General features: G+C 36.2%; 1 long non-coding RNA gene across 1 annotated transcript in view; it reads right to left on the bottom strand.

Moving 5' to 3' along the window:
- Window positions 1–5,103: 5,103 nt before the first annotated feature.
- Window positions 5,104–19,361, bottom strand: part of LOC107718664 (uncharacterized) — a 19,067-nt gene continuing 4,809 nt past the window's right edge. Inside the window, exon 3 of the long non-coding RNA XR_001637438.1 lies at window positions 5,104–5,114. This is a non-coding gene — a long non-coding RNA (uncharacterized LOC107718664). The remainder of the gene's footprint in view (window positions 5,115–19,361) is intronic.

The raw sequence follows: 19,361 nt of genomic DNA, 5'->3' as shown, positions 1-19,361 counted from the left end.
TGGAGAGAGCCGCGGCCGGCGGGCTTGACTTCGTAGCGGACGGCGGGCTTGACATCAGAACGGCCGGCGGGCTGGAGAGAGCTGCGGCCGGCGGGCTTGACTGAGGAACAGCCAGCGGGCTTGAGACAGCGGCAGGCTTGAGGATGCCGCGGCCGGTGGGCTGGTTCTGGCTCGGGGCCGGACGCTCTCCAGACACCGGAGGATCCCTTCCCTCCAGCTTAGTCCCGTGGTGTCTTAGAGGTCCACGGGGCGATGGTAATTGGCCCCGTGCCAGAACAGCGAGTTTAGCGTGCCGTCGTCTAACGCTGTAGCCGCGGTGAGCCTGCAGAACTCCCAGGAATACTCGATGAAGGCAGTAACCCCTCACTGCAGAACAAAGATCCAGGGGGTGGGGTTGGATCCACATCTAGGGGGTGGAGATGGTAGGTTTAGGGGTGGAGATGGGTGGGTTTAGGGTATATGTAAGGTGGGAGGAGTTGGATCTGGATCCAACCTCGCCCCCTGGATCTTGTGTTCTGCAGTGAGGACCATATCGACGAAGGGGAGATCCAGACGAGCTAGGGCGGTGAACCGAGCGGCTGCTTCCATTGCCGCGGGAAAAAATGGGAAAACAAAAAACTATTCAAAAAACGGAAAACAAACACGGGGAAAAAAGTTTACTTTACACTTACTTTCAGTTTAGGTCAGCTGTTCTGTCATGGGCAAATTAGATAATTAATCAATCAAACACCGCTGGAACCAAATAAACATAATGGGGACAGGAACGGGAAGACCAATAATGGGCAAAAGAGGGAGGGAAACACAAGACACAGGAACACTAGACTGACAGTGATCAAGACCTACTCACATCTTTGTGTTCGAGTGAGTGTTCATGTATGCACACTACACTTGTCATCTGTCTCATATTGTCTGCTGCTCAGTGCACATATGTTCAAATACGTCTGTGAGTGTCTTTTCTTATCAGTGTTCCACCTCTCTTCTGGTGCAGCTTGTCGCTTCATGCTTCCCATGCTGTTGGGAGAGGGAGGAAGTCACCAGGGAACTGTTTCAGAGCTAAAGGATGCTGGGACTGTGGTATTCAGCCCACACTTGACTCATTGACCTGCATTACAGACTGTGCTCGGGTCATGAAATCCAAATCAAAGATACCAAATGACAACAATTCCTAGGGAGGGAGAACGGGAATATATGTGTGTGTGGGCATGAGAGAGATTATTCTCACTGTTCTCAGCATAGAATCTACCAATTCAAGCAAATGCACTTTATTCTCTGAACTTCACATGGTGTTTGTAGAATGAACACCTGATGCAACCAAGCCTTCTTGTTTGTTATTGCTCACTCAGACAAGCTTTACAGAATGGCCCATAGAGATGACTTGGGGATTTCAATCATTAGTGCACGTTTCAGTAAAATGTGCTTATGACGTAGTAAAAAATGAAGGAATATTTTTATTCCCTCTATGGCTGGAATAAAGTGCAACATTACAAAGCATTTATACTGATTTTCTTTAAAGAAATTATTCAAAAACAGTCATATGAATAAAAACTGGACTGCGGCAAATTTAACTGTTCAATTTTAAAAGAAATTGTTTATAGCTGATAACATTAATTGTGAACTCTTAGATACATTTACCTCTACTATGAGCTTAATCATTATGAATAATCAATCATTTACTTTGGAGCAAATGCATGCTCTTACTGATGTCTTTCTCAAAATAATTTTAAAAATGTGGAGAATTGAGGTCCCCTCAACTTTTTATAAAATTTTTAGGTATAAAAACGTCAAGTCCACCATTCACTCACACTGGGCTTCTATACATTGATAATATGTAGAAGAGCAACACTTTTGTTAAAGGTGTGATTTAGTTCTTTGACTGAATCCAGTAATTAATAAAGATGACATAAACACTAATGTTTTCGAGACACCATTAACGATTGTTTACTTCATTCCAGTTCAGTAATTGCCCATGACAAAGTTAAAATCAAACTCTCTGAAAACCTAATGAAAGGCAACACTTTTTGGCAGGTTGTTGAACGGCATGCTTTTTAAACATTAGACATTTAAAAAGAGCTCTCAATGCAGTACCTTTTCCTCTGTGGTGATACATTCAGTTGCACAAAAGCTGACAAGTATCTGCAATTACTATTCACCAAGATGCTGAAGTTCCCATAACTATGCTGTATTTGCAACTGCTCTCTGACGTCTTTATGATAATGATAAGGATGTAAGGCAGGTGTTGTCAAATGATTGCAGTTCACTTTGTTTAGCTGGGTCGTCTGATTGGAATTCAGACTGAGGGCTTTTATCAATTCAGAAGACCATGACTGTTTTGAAATCCAATGCATGTTGTTGTTGGAAGATGAAGATTGTAAAATGCACCTCCACATGTATGTAATATTTACAATTAAAAAAAGCAAATTACAGTTTCATGGATGTTAAGAAATATGTATTGGTGGTAAATTTTCTCAGTTATAAATAAATAATTCTGTAGACCAGAAGGTGGGATATCCCCTCCATCCCCCCTATGCAAATCACACCCTTTATATATCTATATGTATCTGATGGTTAGAAGGGTCTAGAGCCCAGAGCTAAAAATGAGGCAGAGAACCAATCTACAGTCTAAATCACTTAATACAGTACATTGTGACAAGAATATACAGTACAAAACTACTCACTATGGCAGCCATTGTTACAGTATGTCATAAGTATGACAGCTATGTTGTTTTACAACAATAAACAATGACTGACGACATAATAACTCATTTTGACAGGCGAGCAGGACACATTTATTTCAGACATCTGTAAAACGGCATACTACAGAGCATCTGTGTGGGTTGGCTGAAGGAAAATATTCCATAGGGAGAATTTATAGTTTGACCTCTTGAACCAAAACCATGTGGTTTCTAACACACTGTCGCACAGGTCTGTTTGGAAGTGATTAGATTGCAGACAGCAGAATAAAAAGGAATTGCTGTGAAATTTCAGTTTACAAATAGACACTTTAACATGCATGAAATGAATATTGGTTTCCAGCAATGTTCTATATATCATTTGGCAAGATGGAAGAGAAAGGAATAAGTATGTAAACATGCAAAATGTAATCAGCTGGAAAAATGAGGAGAAACACCTGTAAGCACTTCCTAGTAATAAATGGCCAGAATATGTTCCGAAATAACTTTAAAGTCATAAGTGTACATTTTAACAGTAATTCATGTGCTGGATATAAAACAGGACCATATCTGATATGGTGAGACATGTAATGTATTATGCAATTAAATGCAATGGCCGGTGTAGTATAAATATGAAGAACGGTATGTGCTTCTGTGACACTTTACAGATAAGGAACATTATTTGAGAGTGATAACAAAACAGATGGCACACTGAACTCCCTCATACTTTTAGTGCATGTGTGTGTGTGTGTGTGTGTGTGTGTTTGAAAATTCGTGTGTTGGTAGCTGTGAGATAAATTCTAAGTCACCTTTCAGGCATTTCCCAGGTGTACCTCTGTCTCTGGCCTTAATTGTCCGTTCATTGCTGTTCCCTCCTTCCTTCTTTTGATTTGCTCATTTTCCCCTATGCATTTGTCTATTAAAACAGCCCTGTGTGATTATATTGTGTTTGTGCATATGGGTGTGAGGGAGAAAAACAAAGAGGGAGGGTGCAAAAAGTAAGGGACTGTCAATTTTTTTTGAATAAATCTGTTGTTTTTGCTTCATGCATAATTTTAGGACCTTGGTAAGATCCCAGGCTTTCATAGTTTGTGCTTTGCAGAGAGAACACTCATAAAATAAATTATGGCTTTAATTATGCCTGTCATCTCTGACTTTCATGTGTGTTTTTAACACAAGCTTTAGTAGAACAAGTCTTGACAGTTGCCAAGTATTCTCCCCTGGGCAAACCAAAAACAACAGTAATCACCAACTCAACCCTGGAGAAAATGTGAGTGTGTGTATGTATGTGTATTGTGCTTGTGATTCTGTGTATGTTTATACTGCATACTGTATGTGTGTTTGGAAAGTAGAAAGCAAAGGTGGTAATTGAGGGACTGTAATTGGGTCTGTAAAATACTTCAAAGACATTACTGGAGACTTACAGGACATCAACAACAACCAGACTGTCAAGTTGTCTGCTAAAGCTAGCTACATTTAGCTTAAAGAGACATGAATGATACATTGAGTAACTCACTAAAGAAGCTGCTTGTCAAAATGTCATGTTGATGCCTGCGGGATTTCCAGAGATACCTGGAGATTTCGTTGAGTAAAAGCCGTTTGAGGACTTTGAACATCAAATACACACAGGTTTCACAAAGATTCTGCATTTCTCTAGAGCACATTAGCATTTAACATTTAGCATTAACATTCATGCTGACACTATATGCACGTTTAACACATACTAATTATTTCTACACATACTCTGTAGAAGACATCGGGACTTTAAAAAGTCCTGTTTTTTAAGAAATAAAAAGACATGAATAGACATGAAAAGGCAAAAACAGTGGGATTTTTGTTTTAATCACAAATCAATTTTCATTTTTTTATACCAAACTTTATATAAAGACGATTCTCAACTATGTTAAGAAAGATATTTTTAAAAAAAAATTTTCTTTATGCAAAATGTGTGTAAAGACAAACAATTTGAAAATTAGTCAGATTTAAATGATAATTACAAACTATTATCATATTTCCATAAGGGTGTTACACTTGAGCACTAAATGAATGTCAGCCGTTTTTAAAGACCAAGGAGAGGGAGTGGTCATGGTGAAACATCCAATCATTTGGTATCTCTGAAAAGCCCTGAATGTGCTCTGTATAGGACATCCAGACTTGAAACTGTGACATGTAACGTCTCAGAGAAATCACTAAAACATTATGTCCTCTACAGAGGACAAAACTCCATAGCTGGTAGTCAGGAGGATACAATCTCTAAACTGACTGCATGAACTGACTGCAGTCCAACACGCTTCATGTGTTTGAGTGTTTGCGGTACAGCGCGTGTGGACTTGTTCCCACTTCACCCAGTGGCAACTCGCTCTCTGCTTATCTAAATAAGAGATAAAGAAATAAACTTTACTGATGCAAGCAAACCACAATCAGCATCCCACATACCACCAGCTTCTCTCTTCTCTCCCTCTTTTCTTTCCTTTTCTATTTCTTATCATATACAACTCTTCTTGCTTTCTTTCTCATTAAAGAATTTATCAACAGACCGCAGCTTATCTTGCTGATAACATGCTGTCAGAAGTGATATGCACGTGCATCATCAGATATATATATGTATAATTCAAACCTGATAAAGCCTTATATATTTTTTAGTCATAACTTCAAAAATGTACTGCTTTTCACATTAAAATTGATTTTTTTTTTTTTTTCAAATTGTTGTAATAAATAATTTAAATGTTGGTTTGGCAGATTGGCACTTGATTTGTTGCTGCTGCTTTTGCACTTGTGTGCAAATAGCATCCAGTAGATTTCCATTCTGTAAAACTGGAACTTGCTGATCAAGTTACTGCTTACGTAATGTGTTTGTGTGTGTGTGTGTGTGTGTGTGTTTGAGTGAATTTGTGATTCATACTTGTACAATAAGCCCAGAGAGACATTAAGAACTATAATATCAAGAGCAGTTTATCTCTCATGTCTAGTCTACATATGGGAAACACTCATAGGATTATATTTGAAAAACACTTAGACTCCAAAATGAGTTTTTAACTTGTTGACTGATTAATCCAAGAAAGATTACTTTCTTTCTCCAAGAAAGAAACTATTCTCAAAGAGCAATTCATTTCATAGGATGGGATCATATTTCCCAAAGCACATGGTCTCATGATGATTGTAAAGTTGATCAAACACTGTATTTGCCCAAGAGTTCATTATTACCTTATGCTCATATTCGACTCTACTGACATAACCTTCACCTGTAAGCATTAAGCACATGGTAATATGGCTGTGTGTGTAAGTGTATGTGGAATATCAGGTCATTGAGCACTACTGAATCTGAGGAAAATTGTGTTATCCTCCATCTGTCTGAACATGACCTAACATCCTGTCCAGCACAGGTGAGCTTCCCTCCCCTAAAGCCCTTTTCCTGCTTGGACTCGTAATTTTCTGCACAATATCTGCTTCACTATTCTCAATTCAATCAGGAAACATGTCTGAAGAGAAAACAAGATAAAAACTGAAGCTCTCTTCACTAACCATTAACAGTGATTAAAAAAAAATTACAGGACATGTAGCGACAGTCAAACCAAATGGTCCAAATTTTATTGCTTCCTCCTGTTAGTAAAAGGCTGCCAACTCCTTAGCTGTTATCGACTTTGTTCTGAGACGGTAATGATTATTTGAGAGGAGTTACAAAAACAGTGAAAGAAAGAGAATTATTGGGTTCCTCTGAGACCAGACATTTGCTTTTCGCTATCGTCAGTTTTCTGTCACATAGAAAACACCAAATTTACTTTGGACTGCAAATATATTAGTCACCGGATGATTACTACATTACACAGTTTCCACTGTTGTCATGACAACTATGTTTTTGTAGAGAATTATCACTTAATATTTCTGTCTAGGTATTTCTAATAAAACGTCGGCTTACTTGTGATGGCTAAAAAACAAAACAAAAAAACTGACTTGTAAGGACATTTGAAGCGGTTTTCGTCTGAAAGGCTTATTAATCGGCTAAGTCATGTTTTGTTCTAATAATTTGAGATTTTAAGTGAATTTGAGATTTTAAGAGTTCAATAATTTAACAACAAATGTGCATGTTTACGTTCTCTGATGTTGGATAATGTTCACATGACATGAAGGTAAACAAATTCTGAAAATTCCCACAAGAAACTGGACGTTGAATACCTGGATTATGCACTTGTAATGCACTCAACTGTTGCAGCTTTCCTTACATATGACAAAAATTACCTTTTAAACCATATGTAAATACAAACCTCATACAAAATGGCTTAGAACAGGGCATAAGTATGCATATTGGGATGCACCTATTGCTTGATCTGGGGTCATATTGGTTACTGTTGGGATCGCTTTGTGTAGTTTTTGAAACTTCAACTTTTGGATTGCTATAAACTAACATTATATGGACTCACAGAGATGGTTTATTTGTCAAAAAATAATAAGTGTATAAAATGACATAAAACTTTGTGAAAAATTTTATTTGAAAAATCTGGTGTAATTTGATCTTTTTTTCTTTTTTTTTTTGGTTCACATTCCATTTGTTTACATGGAGAGGGCGGAGTTTAAGACCTAAATCAGCCATCGGGGGCAACCAAAATATTTTGGCATAATTTTTCAGTACATGTGCAGCACACTTCATGTAAACCATTACATCAATAAAAGCTTCTGTGTGTCCACATTCACACACAGCAGCAGAAAACAGTTGTCAGCCTTGTATTTGAGTGCTTCATGAGGTTACAGTTCACAAGCAAACTCACATCTGTCATTTTTCGGGACTCAGTCACCTGTTAGTGCAGTGGTTCAGTTTGTTTTTCTTGTCCTTTGACCTTTTGAAACTTGAAAAATGTTTGAGATTTAATATAAGGAAGTCTCCCTAGAGGGGGAATAAATTTTTTTTTTTTTGTAAAAATGCCAAATGTTTTCTATTAGGTTGTTTATAATTAGCTGTATATAAAACAGTAGAAGTCTACATTATGCCCCTATTTAGAATGAGAATGAGTTCCTTTAGTAGAATTGGCTCGCCTGCATAGGAGTTGGCTATTTGCTGAATGAGACAAAGCACTTCCTGTTATCACACCCCACTTCCTGTGTGCAAGACAGGGTGAAATATTTAGCCAATGATAATACAGAAACAACATCTAGTCTTGTTCATCAAGGCTGTATTAGTGCTGCTAAGCTTGTGTATCAACAAGCAAGCTTAAGGCTATATTTCAGCATCTGAGGGCATGAGAAAAGTCTGAAAGTCACAAAGATGGCGTAAATATGTGAAGGAACAAAGTATATTGAGGCAGAAATGTTAAAGTTATGCAAAATGTAATTTGATATCTAATATTGAATTACTTACATATTCAAAATATTAACTATACTTTTATGACACAGTTTTTTTTTTTTTATCTCCAAAAATGCAATAAATATGTTTTTGCATCAGGGATTGGCTTCTTCCTCTTTTACGTCATTGGTTATCTGACCCTTCCTCCCTCTTCAGCTCATAATCCTGCAGTGAATCGGAGTGGCATTTTTGAGGCAACTAAAATAGACTGCGCCATTGACCAACTAAAGCCTGGTCTAAAGTCAATGGCGCAGTAGGGTTTTTTTTGTTATTTAAAGAGCGTGTTAGTATAGGTGGGTCCACAGCACGCATACACTCTTCTTATTACACACACAGGGACACACAGCAGCACACAAGCATGCCAAATATTAAAAATTAAAGGATTACAATGTAAAAGATTATTATTGTGTAGGCTATAAAAATGCCTACATGTCATAATGGATAGTCATTGCATGTATCAGAATTAGGCTACCCATTTGCTCGCGCACGAGCAGATCCGTTTCCTCTCTGGAGACGCTGTCTCCAGCTTCTGTCTTTGCGCTTGCAAATTCCGTCATGTAAATAGCAAATCCGCCATGGCACAAGCGCAACTGGCTCGTAAAGGGGATGGAGATGAGACTCTGATTGGTTTATTGCACGTTATGCCCAAAACACACCCATTACTCATTAAAGGAATGCCACTATTTTTGAAATTAGGCTCAGTTGAGTTTTACCGTTTTCGAATCCATTCAGCCAATCTCCGGGTCTGGCGGTAGCACTTTTAGCTGTAGCTTAGCATAGATCATTGAATCTGATTAGACCGTTAGCATCTTGCTCAAAAATGACCAAAGAGTTTTTATATTTTTTCTATTTAAAACTTGACTCTTCTGTAGTTACATCGTGTACTAAGACCGACGGAAAATGAAAAGTTGCGATTTTCTAGGCCGATTCCGGCGTAATGATATTACGCAGCGCCTGAAAATAGGCTTATTGGAAGTTACCTAGCTGGGGACTATTTTCAGGCGCTGCGTAATATCATTGTATCGCCTGCTGCACCCAAGGTAAGGCAGCAAAGTTCCTTGATTATTACGCCGGAATGAGAGTATAGTTCCTAGCCATATCGGCCTAGAAAATTCTTTCTTTTCATTTTCCGTCGGTCTTAGTACACGATGTAACTACAGAAGAGTCAAGTTTTAAATAGGAAAAATATCGAAACTCTTTGGTCATTCTTGCGCGAGATGCTAACGATCTAATCAGATTCAATGATCTATGCTAAGCTGCAGCTAAAAGTGCTACTGCCAGACCCGGAGATCGGCTGAATGGATTCGAAAACGAAAACTATTTTCAAAAATAGTGGCATGTTCCTTTAAGAGAATAGGGACAACCCTTTTAGACCATGCGCCTGGCGCGCCGACCGTTTTTCCCATCGTTAAACTAGCAAAAGTGGATTCGGACACGCCCTAAGTGCACCTGCACTGTGCGCTTTAGACCATGCGCTTGGATCGTTAAAATAAGGCCCCAGGTCTTTTGAAGCCAGAATGAAATTTAAGCTGCCATAGTTCTCCAATTTCATTTATATTATTTAAAATATTTGCATATTTATAGGCACACAAAGCTCCAGAACAATTTAAAAAGGTGCATCAGCCATACAGACTATACTTTTAAGGTTTAAAGCCACTTTTTCCATTTTGAGAGAACTATACCTTTAACTGAATTTAGTTAAAGCTACAGTTCACTGAAGACTCACTCAAAAGATTTAGATATTATCCACCTACTTTAAAGGATGTACTTTATCTCTGACTCATAGCTGAATTCTTTCTATTAACTGAGTTTATATTTCAAAGACCATATTTGATAAACGCAAAGTCATGGATGTTCAAAACAGGCTCTACACCACATTCAGCTCAGTGTTTGACAGACATACAGTATGTGACTCTGGACCACAAAATCAGTCATAAGTTGCACGGGTATATTTGTAGCAATAGCCAACAATACATTGTGTGGGTCAAAATTATCATTTTTTTATGCCAAAAATCATTAGGATATTAAGTATTAAGATCATGTTCCATGAAGATATTTTGTAAATGTCCTACTGTAAATATATCAAAACTTACATTTTGATTAGTAATATGCATTGCTGAGAACTTCATTTTGGACATTTTTATAGGCTCTTTCCTCAATATTTAGATTTTTTGCACCCTCAGATTCCAGATTTTCAAATAGTTCTCTCAGCCAAATATTGTCCTATTCTAACAAACCATACATCAATGGAAAGCTTATTTATTCAGATTTTAGATGATGTATAAATCTCAATTTCAAAAAAATGTACCCTAAAATCTGTGAATCTATGTGCCTTCAGATCTACAAATGAAAGATGCTTTTTTCCTTTTAATGAGGTAATCAAAGATATGGTCCATTAAGGAGTTCTTTTAAACCCTGTTTCTTTCTTAGGAACAGCACACGGGGACAAACATGCACGGTTAATAGCCTCTCTCAACTGCATAAATATTAACAAGGACGTGCAGGCCATTAATGGGTGCACATTCACAAAACATCCTGAAGGTTAAATATTAAACCTGCAATGTGTCCAATGCTCTGAGAGAACTCTATAACAAAGAGTGAAAAATTTAAGGGGGTCTGAATACTTTCCGTACCCACTGTATATACAACTTAAATCAACAGTTGTTTTCTCTCTGATATATTATAAAATTAATTAATGTTTCCTTGATGCTATGCATAAAATATAAAATATATACTTTAAAGAAAAGTCCACCAGTAATGTTTTTTTTTCTAAGGCACGTTTATAAATGATATTTCATAAACTGAACTTTGGCCTAAGTCTGGCTTAACCCAAGCCCTGTTTGTGAAACCAGGCCCATAAGTTTTTAAGATGCTTTGTCTCAGATACATTTTTATGGCACACATAAATTTTAGTAACATTTTTAGTCGTACTAGTCATTAAATTTGAATTCTTTCTCTCAAGTATCACAAATCTTTATTGTGATGAAGCAACAACATTTAGGAGAAAACTTTGTGAATCTTAGTAGATTCATGTAAGATTTAAAATGATATTTGATATTTAAATGACTGTGCTAAAAATAAAATTATGAAAACACTTGGTTGGTGGAAGCCATGTCTTTCATCTCCATAGTCATCACTGTAGAAAAATATATTTTTGAGTCATTCACCAATTTTTATTGTTTTATCTAGACAAGGTTAATTGGTAATATGTCTGATTTTTCTATTTCTTTGTCCGTTAGACACAATCTCTGAACTGTCTAGTTCTGAAAATATTAGCAGGCAAAAGTGCCTGTTTAAAATGACTTAGGAATCCATTTAATTGGCGTGTAAGATTAATGTCGGTCTGGACAACTGCACAAAGTATGTGTTGTGTGTTCATGGAAAATACAACAAACAATAACCCTAACAAAATTAATGGGAAAACAAACAGCATGTTCAGAGGTTAGGCTCCCTGCATGGAATAGTCTTTGTATGTATACAGTATGTGTGTACCTGTGTTCTTGTGGGATTTTGTTGGTATGTGTCCCAGACTAATGAGAATTTACTTGTCATGTGCCTGGAAGCTGCGTTCACACTGCAGAAACCCTGGAGGTCTTTGATCCACAGTGTGGGAGATGCCATGGGTCAAAAAATGACAAAATTCTGTGAGTGTGGTCTTTCTTTGTATGGCTTGTACTCATTTAAAGCCTTAAAGGAGCTTAAAATAATGCTTTGAGTCAAGGACTTGCAGTTCTTGACTGGCACTGCATTTTAAGCACTTGCATGTGAGTACAGTATGTTACAGTAAATGTCATTGTTTTTTTCTGATTTAATTTTCCCCTTTATTTAAATATTTTTGAATACAAAGAGAACAGTAGCTATTATTTGAGAACACAATGGCTCAGCTTGACAATGATTCAATTTTAATCAGAATTTACACAATATAACAATGATGGACTGAAAAGACAAAGAGAACAGATGTTGTTTAAGACTGCTGAGATGGACCTCTATCTAATTCAGAACTTTCTTTGTTTTGTTTTTTTGACTGTTGTTTTTCGTATATGAGGTGCAAAACATTTTTTTTTTTAAATAGTGCTTTGCATAATACGTTTGGTAAAACATTTTCCATCTGAAACATACACAAATATTAAGACATTAATTCAGATCACCTGTTAAATTCAAATAAAAAGAAAATCATTAAATTATTATTTTCATTCACGAGTCATCTTATCCGTTGGTGGTTAAAAATGCATTCTTAACTCAAAATGTGCTCTACACCATGTCTACACTGTGTTAAAATGATATTGTTACATGCTGTTATTTTTTTGGCAAAAATGGCATGAAGAGAGAATTACGTATAATGTATTTTAGTCCCGTATTTTAGGAATACAGCTGTGTTAAGTCAGGAAAATACAAACAGAGAGACTCAAGAAAAAAAAAGTAATGTATGTTTTATTTGGCTGCTATGAATATCTTGGGAATGGAGAGGTAGCACATTTATATATTCTATTCAACTATTTCAGAACTGTGTTTGGACTAAATGGCAGCTTTGATAGCAGTCCAGAGCATTGGGGATGACCTGCTAGCCTTTGTCAGATATCATGTCATCTGGGAATAATTCTATTCTTCAAAAGCACTTTATCAACCACTGACATTTGGCCCAGGGAACAGATAACATTCTCACTAACTGATGACCTGAACTCAGACCTAAGAAAATCATTCATCAGGAAGAAATTACCTTTTGAAACATGTTAATGAGATTTCTCTCCTGGACGTTATTAGACTCCATATTTTAGAGAGGCCTCATTATCATGCTTGCTGTTGTTTATTAGCTAAGAGAAAGATTCTCTGCTTTTGATTAGGTTTCTATTAGAGTTGTTTTCTTAATAGCATTGTCTTTTAATTTATGATTTCATTAATATTTGCAGTAATCAAGATGCCTATAAGCACATCTGCTAAAAGGATTAAAAAGAGTGGCGGAAAGCGAGGATGAAAAGAAGAATAAGTATGTGTTATAAGATGAAACATAAGTCATATACACTAATGCCAGTTTTTCCTTGGTGCCACACAGTCTAACTAAGAAAAACACACAGTCTTCTGTTTGTGTTTTTATTTTCACATGAATGTAAAATCTTTAAGAAACACAGATTGCTTCTCTTATGAAAAATGTTATAGACACGTATTGTCTATGGGTCTTTGTCTTTCAAACTCAGGTGCACATCACATCTACATAATATGGTGTGATATCAAATATGGTCTTGGAAATATAAATGTAGACTATAACGTGCTGCAACAATTATCAACTTATCATTTTAAGTTTGCACTCATTTTTGGTCAAAGCAACTCCTTTGAAAGAAGCTCTTATTCCAGTCAACCTGTGATTAAGTGTGCATTTTTATCCTGTGAATGTTCCACTCCTTTTTTGGGAAAGTTAAAACAGTGCAAGGGTGGTAGGAACAAATGGCTATAGGTTACAGCTATACAATAACAACTCTAAAAATTGTTGGCATTAGAAATGTACTGTATGTGTATATGTGATCTACAGTATATGTGTACATATAATTGCATAATTGCATTTTTCTATATTATGTCAGGTATGTTTTTTATTTTTATTTATATATGCATCTCAGAGCACACAAGGCTTCAATGCATTTATAAGTTGCCCAATGAATGACCAATACTGGTGTGCTTACAGAATCACTAAGTGCTACATTATCTTATTATCTCAAAAATTGCTTATAACAAGGGTCCTCCATTTCCTGATCTGTTTTTTTTTTCTCCTAAAAAATTATTATCTTAATACACAAACACTATCAAATGTTGCTTTAGCAGTGGCAGGATGTTTGTGATTATAAACATGAATAAATCTTAGAGTTATCCAATCTTATCTGTTCTGGTTGTATTTAAGATGACAAATTTGGTATAATGTGATCCTGCTGTGCTAAATGATGCTTTTCTGTGAAAAACCTCCACAGTTTGCAAACATGAATTCCTTGAGATATTTCTCATCATTACACATCAATGAATGGGTTGCAACAGTCTATTGAGCATTTCTATGGTAGTTCCTGTTGAAACCTAATTTAAGCTAAATTGAAGTTGTTGCAGAGTCATTTGGATAAAGATTCTGTAGTTTATATTTTTGTGATAATTAGTAGTTGGAACACAATAAATCTGAAGCAGAACTCGCTGACAAAGATGCAGTAATAAGTAGGTTTGAGAAAAGCAGGGAATGAGGGATGATTAAAAGTAATTGGTGAGTGTCTGCAGATTTAAGCTAATAGAATGATTAGAGAAAAGGTGTTACGTGGGTTTAAACACAGGTAGGGACAAATCAAACCATACGCACCATTTTCAACTCCACGGTGAAATTGCCTGTTAGAGCTCATCAGTTTTTGATTAGAAAATTTATATATATTAATATTTAGTTTTTTATTTAATACAAACAACACACTTTGGTTTGATGATATCAAAATAAATAAATATTTCATATACAGTGTACAAATAAATGCATTCATAAAGTTAAATTATGCAAGTTTTCTCCCGCAACAGCTGTCTTTCATCAACTTGAATGTGTGAACATGGCATCTAGATAACGAAACAATTTCTTAGTGGAAAGGAAGTCTTTTAAGTTTTTCTTTCATTCATGTTTCATGAAGGAATATTAATATTTAGTTTTTTATTTAATACAAACAACACACTTTGGTTTGATGATATCAAAATAAATAAATATTTCATATACAGTGTACAAATAAATGCATTCATAAAGTTAAATTATGCTAAATGTAAAGGCGCTAACTTTAGAGAGTGTAGATACTGGTTGTTTTCCTTCATGAAACATGAATGAAAGAAAAACTTAAAAGACTTCCTTTCCACTAAGAAATTGTTTCATTATCTAGATGCCATAACTCATATGCATCATCTGGGGCAATTCTGAGACTTTCAACTTTTGTTAGTGGGTTTATCATTGATTATGGGTTATGGATGAGGTTTCACTGAGGAAGAAAATTTTGACTGACTCGTGTTTATCTAACTCAAATCAAAGCAATCTATATTGAAACAAACAGTTCAAAAATACAAATGCTGCTATTGCTACTACTAAAAATAATTATAAAATAAAATTACCACTACAGATTAATCAAAGAAAACATATAATACTTACACTTGATATTAAATGCAATTTCTGATTTGTAGATTACATTTAATATATTACACGTAATGAAAACATTTGCAGTTGGTTTGTAAAAATTAAATCATTTTGCATAAATTCAGAAAAGCTGTAAGCAATATTTATTGATCCTAATGATCCTACACTCATTCACTGAAATAACTGTTCTGAGATATCACAACCATCTATGTTGTCACATAAAATGGGGGACATATGACCAGTGAGAGGAACTTTTTGGACCATTTTTCAGTTCAGTACTGTATGTTGCTATATAAAAAGGTTACACCAGAGCGATGGAATTTTAAAAAAGAATCTGCATGTCTGGATTGTTGGCGAAATTCAGGCACAGTGTTTTTGTGTTCCACTTGTAAATATGCGTTAGACTGATATATTTGACCGTTATGCCACATCTCGGTGCTTTGTCACTGTCTTGCGCATGAGCGTCACATTTCTAAAACACCTGTCAAATTTAAAGTTCAAACTTTTAAAACTGCATCTTTAAAACCTGTGTTCTTTAACCTGCACTGCTCTGGAAGTTCTAGAATGTCTTATCACTTTTAATGCAAATAGAACAGCTTGCAGCTTTTTGGTTGAGTGAGGGAAAAAAATCCAATCTGAGATGTATGTATGAATGTTTTTACGCAGTAGAAAACAGAGCCAAGTTTAGTGAGATGAAACATACAATGAGAACAAAGGATAAAAATGGGAATTTGGAAGTAATACAAGAGATTATACAGTATATGCATGTTTGGCAAGAAATAAGATGCAGCTTGCTCAAGAAAGATTTAGGAACCCTACAGCGTGGTATTTTGACCCCTGAGATCCCCGGGAGTGTTCCCAAGCGTTCCTGGCAGAGTTGCTGTCCCATGTTGGCCTTCTTGTTGAACAAATACTGTCCAAAAATGCTGTGGTTTCATTGAGTACGCCAGTGCAACTGATCTTTCTTGGCATTTCCCTTGGCAAACAGATGGGTATTTTGAAGGTATTTATTAGCCAGACACCAGTCTCAAATCCGAAGGATCTAGCAAGCCACCTGTCATAGCTACTGATGCTATTTATCATGCCAATATACAAGATCTTTAAGCTGTTTTTATGATGTGGAAATTGCTTATAAGTCATTGTGCAATGACCTTGCAATTGTTTACCAGATTCTAAGATAGTTGCTAGTTTAGTCTGTGGGTCATAGAGAGGTTTAACATTTTTGAGGGAAAGAACTCAGGATTTACTTATTATCAGAGCATTTAAATTGATTCCATTTGCTGGTTCTAACAAGAATGAAAAACGTTGGGTTGGGAAACATCATACCAGCAACAAAAAGTACAAAAGAAGTTAGGCGGGGTGGGGGAACAATAGTGTACACAGAGGCGCCGTTATGGGGGATGCAGAGTATGCTGGGCATATGGGCCCAGGACGCTAGGGGGCCCCAAATCAGGACTTTGGTCGATAATTTTTTTTTTTTTAATAATTAAAAATATATATTTTTTACATACAAGAACACGTTAACTAATAAATAGCAGTAAAATAAAATAAAAAATTAGATTATAGAAAGTAAGAAATTAACGTGAGCAAGCTCTCGTTACTTCGAAATACAGCGCATGACGTTAACCGGCGACTGCGCAAAAAATAACACTGATGGAAAGTGTAGCGCCCCCTTCAGTCCTAGGTGTATCTACACTTTGGAATTGTTGACGCTAGAACCCAGATTCGTTTAATTGTGTCTCTCGACGTGATTTTACTTAAAATCAAAATGTGACCCTGCTTTTTTATACTACTTCTTACAAAGTGCAACGCTGACCTCTGTAAATTGCTTTCCAAAAATATATCTACGTATCAGTTTTTTTAAAATGACACGCTATGTAGCAGAAATATACAATGAATTAATTTAAAAGAAAATAGACAAAAGGAATCAAAGATGAATCAAAATCTGTTCTCTCAACTTAAAAATAAGCTTTTATCTTCAAATACAGTGCTTGCTTTGACTTTTTCCCCTGTTGGACAACAACACACTTCAAGGGTTAAACTTTTACACAAATATCAAAATAAGAGTTTTTCACTGAATCACTCTTCCCAATTAAACCTTAGTTCTTTCCCTTCGGAAGTATAAATTTGTCACCAATCAGTGTAAACCAATATATCAGTGTCCTTTGGAAAACTTAAAATATAAATACAGTAAGTAAACAAACTTTAGATTTAGTTAGAAATACCAATGTAACCCTTTACTGACATACTTTCAATGAGTCAGAGTATTGAACCACTATATGGTTCAAAAATAGAAAAACAGCTTAATGTGGGCCCACCACACTCACTCACTTACACACACACACACCCCGTAGCAGGCCTGAAACGTCGCTGGTGTGCGTTGAGGCCAAGTGAAACCTAAAATGGCCGCTTCGCTCTCGAAGAGCACAAATAAAACAAACAAAATGCACCTGAATGAACTTGAAAGAGTTCAAGGATCCCGTCACCCGTCAGATCAGTCCACGTGAGGCGGTGATCGGTCGGCAAACACCGTGAAACTCCCGCGATGCCAGAGGAACCCCTAACCACTCTGCGATTAGGAGCACTATCTGGATTTCCTCAATGCACTTCACAGTCGATGCAACAACAGTCTGTGGCAATCACTCTGATCACCTCTAGCTCTCTTACAGTCGCTGATTTAAATGATAAACTTGATTTAAGTTTCTCACCAGCGATTCACGTTAGTCCCGTTTACTGTAATGGCGATCAAGCATAAAACCCGCATTTCTTCCGAATCGCGTCGCGTTGACTTCTTTGTGGCGTCGTGTTGACTTCACAATAGAATAATATGCTAGTTAACACTTAAACGATACAGTTCTGACTATGTTTATCACAAAATAAAGTGATGCATTTTCTGTTATCATGCCGACAACATCACCTACGCACTTCCTTTTTCCAACTCGTCTCTCACACCCCCGACTGACATTTTCGGTGGCCAATCACAGTTGCCCTACTTGACATTAGGCGGGATTAAGTCACTTTTCAACCAATAACATTAAATCAAACACAACTTCTTGACACAGACATTTCTGAACAGGTACATTTTTTATATAAAAAAAATATAGAAACACTTCTGTCACAAGGGAAAAAATAAGTAAATAAATAAATGTAAATAAATGCTAATATTAATAATAAATTAACCCAGGGTTACAAAAGAAACACCTGTCAGGAGCACAAAAGCCAAAACGTAAAAAAACTAGAGATGAAGACGTTAAAAGAATGAAAATTTGCCTTACGAACTGGGTTCTTACAAATCAGAATAAACAAAATATTGGAGATGATTGTAGTGACAGACAGGGGCAGACTGAACATGCTAATTGTTACGGCCTCAGTGCGGACACTAGCAGCGAAACGGGGATTTCTTAATTGCCCAAAATGTCCGGGATTCGGCTGTTTTCTTAATCCCACTCCCGCTGAATCTCTGACCATTGCTGCCTGCTCCCGCAACATGTGTTTCGCTCCCGCGATTTTCATGTCCTCCACTCCTTTAAACATTCTAATATTGTACATAATTTTGGCGCATCAGGGAGCCGCTCTCAGGATGCGGTGTATTTAAATATTTTTGAATGAGCGTTTGCGCTGTTCACTTTCACTTTCGATTTCGCGATCACACTCACTCTGTGTAAAGGGAGCACATCTTACAAGATCAGATATTTGTCAACGAGATCAGGTTTCTACTTATTTTCTTTTTATTTATTATAAATAATGACCTTCTAACACTAGCATAACACAGCATAGAACACTAGCATTCTAACACTTTTTCTATTCAAACTTGTTTTGTTTTTATTTATTATAAAAACAAAACAAGCAAACAATCACACACACACATAAAAAAAAACCCACTGTCCTCTTTTTTTTTCTTTTTTTTATTAAGAGTGCAAAACATACAACATACGGTGAACACAAAACACAAAAACAGCAATAGAACAGCAATGATAATAACAGCAATGAAAATAAACAGTGATGACCATCTGACAATAATAGTAGTAGTATTCAAGTAGTACTAGCATGCATAATAATAATAATAATAATAATAATAATAATAATAATAATAATAATAATAATAATAATAATAATAATAATGTAATAATGACACATACTCGACACATACCACACCTATTCTAGCTTCTGTGTCAATGTTTTGTTTTTTGTTTTTTTTCCTTTCCAATTCACGGTAAGATTACTATATGTATAT

This window comes from Sinocyclocheilus rhinocerous, unplaced genomic scaffold, assembly GCF_001515625.1.
Source record: "Sinocyclocheilus rhinocerous isolate Xijiao unplaced genomic scaffold, SAMN03320098_v1.1 scaffold873, whole genome shotgun sequence".
Classification (NCBI taxonomy): Eukaryota; Metazoa; Chordata; class Actinopteri; order Cypriniformes; family Cyprinidae; genus Sinocyclocheilus; species Sinocyclocheilus rhinocerous.
This window is presented reverse-complemented; position numbering and strand designations above follow the sequence as displayed.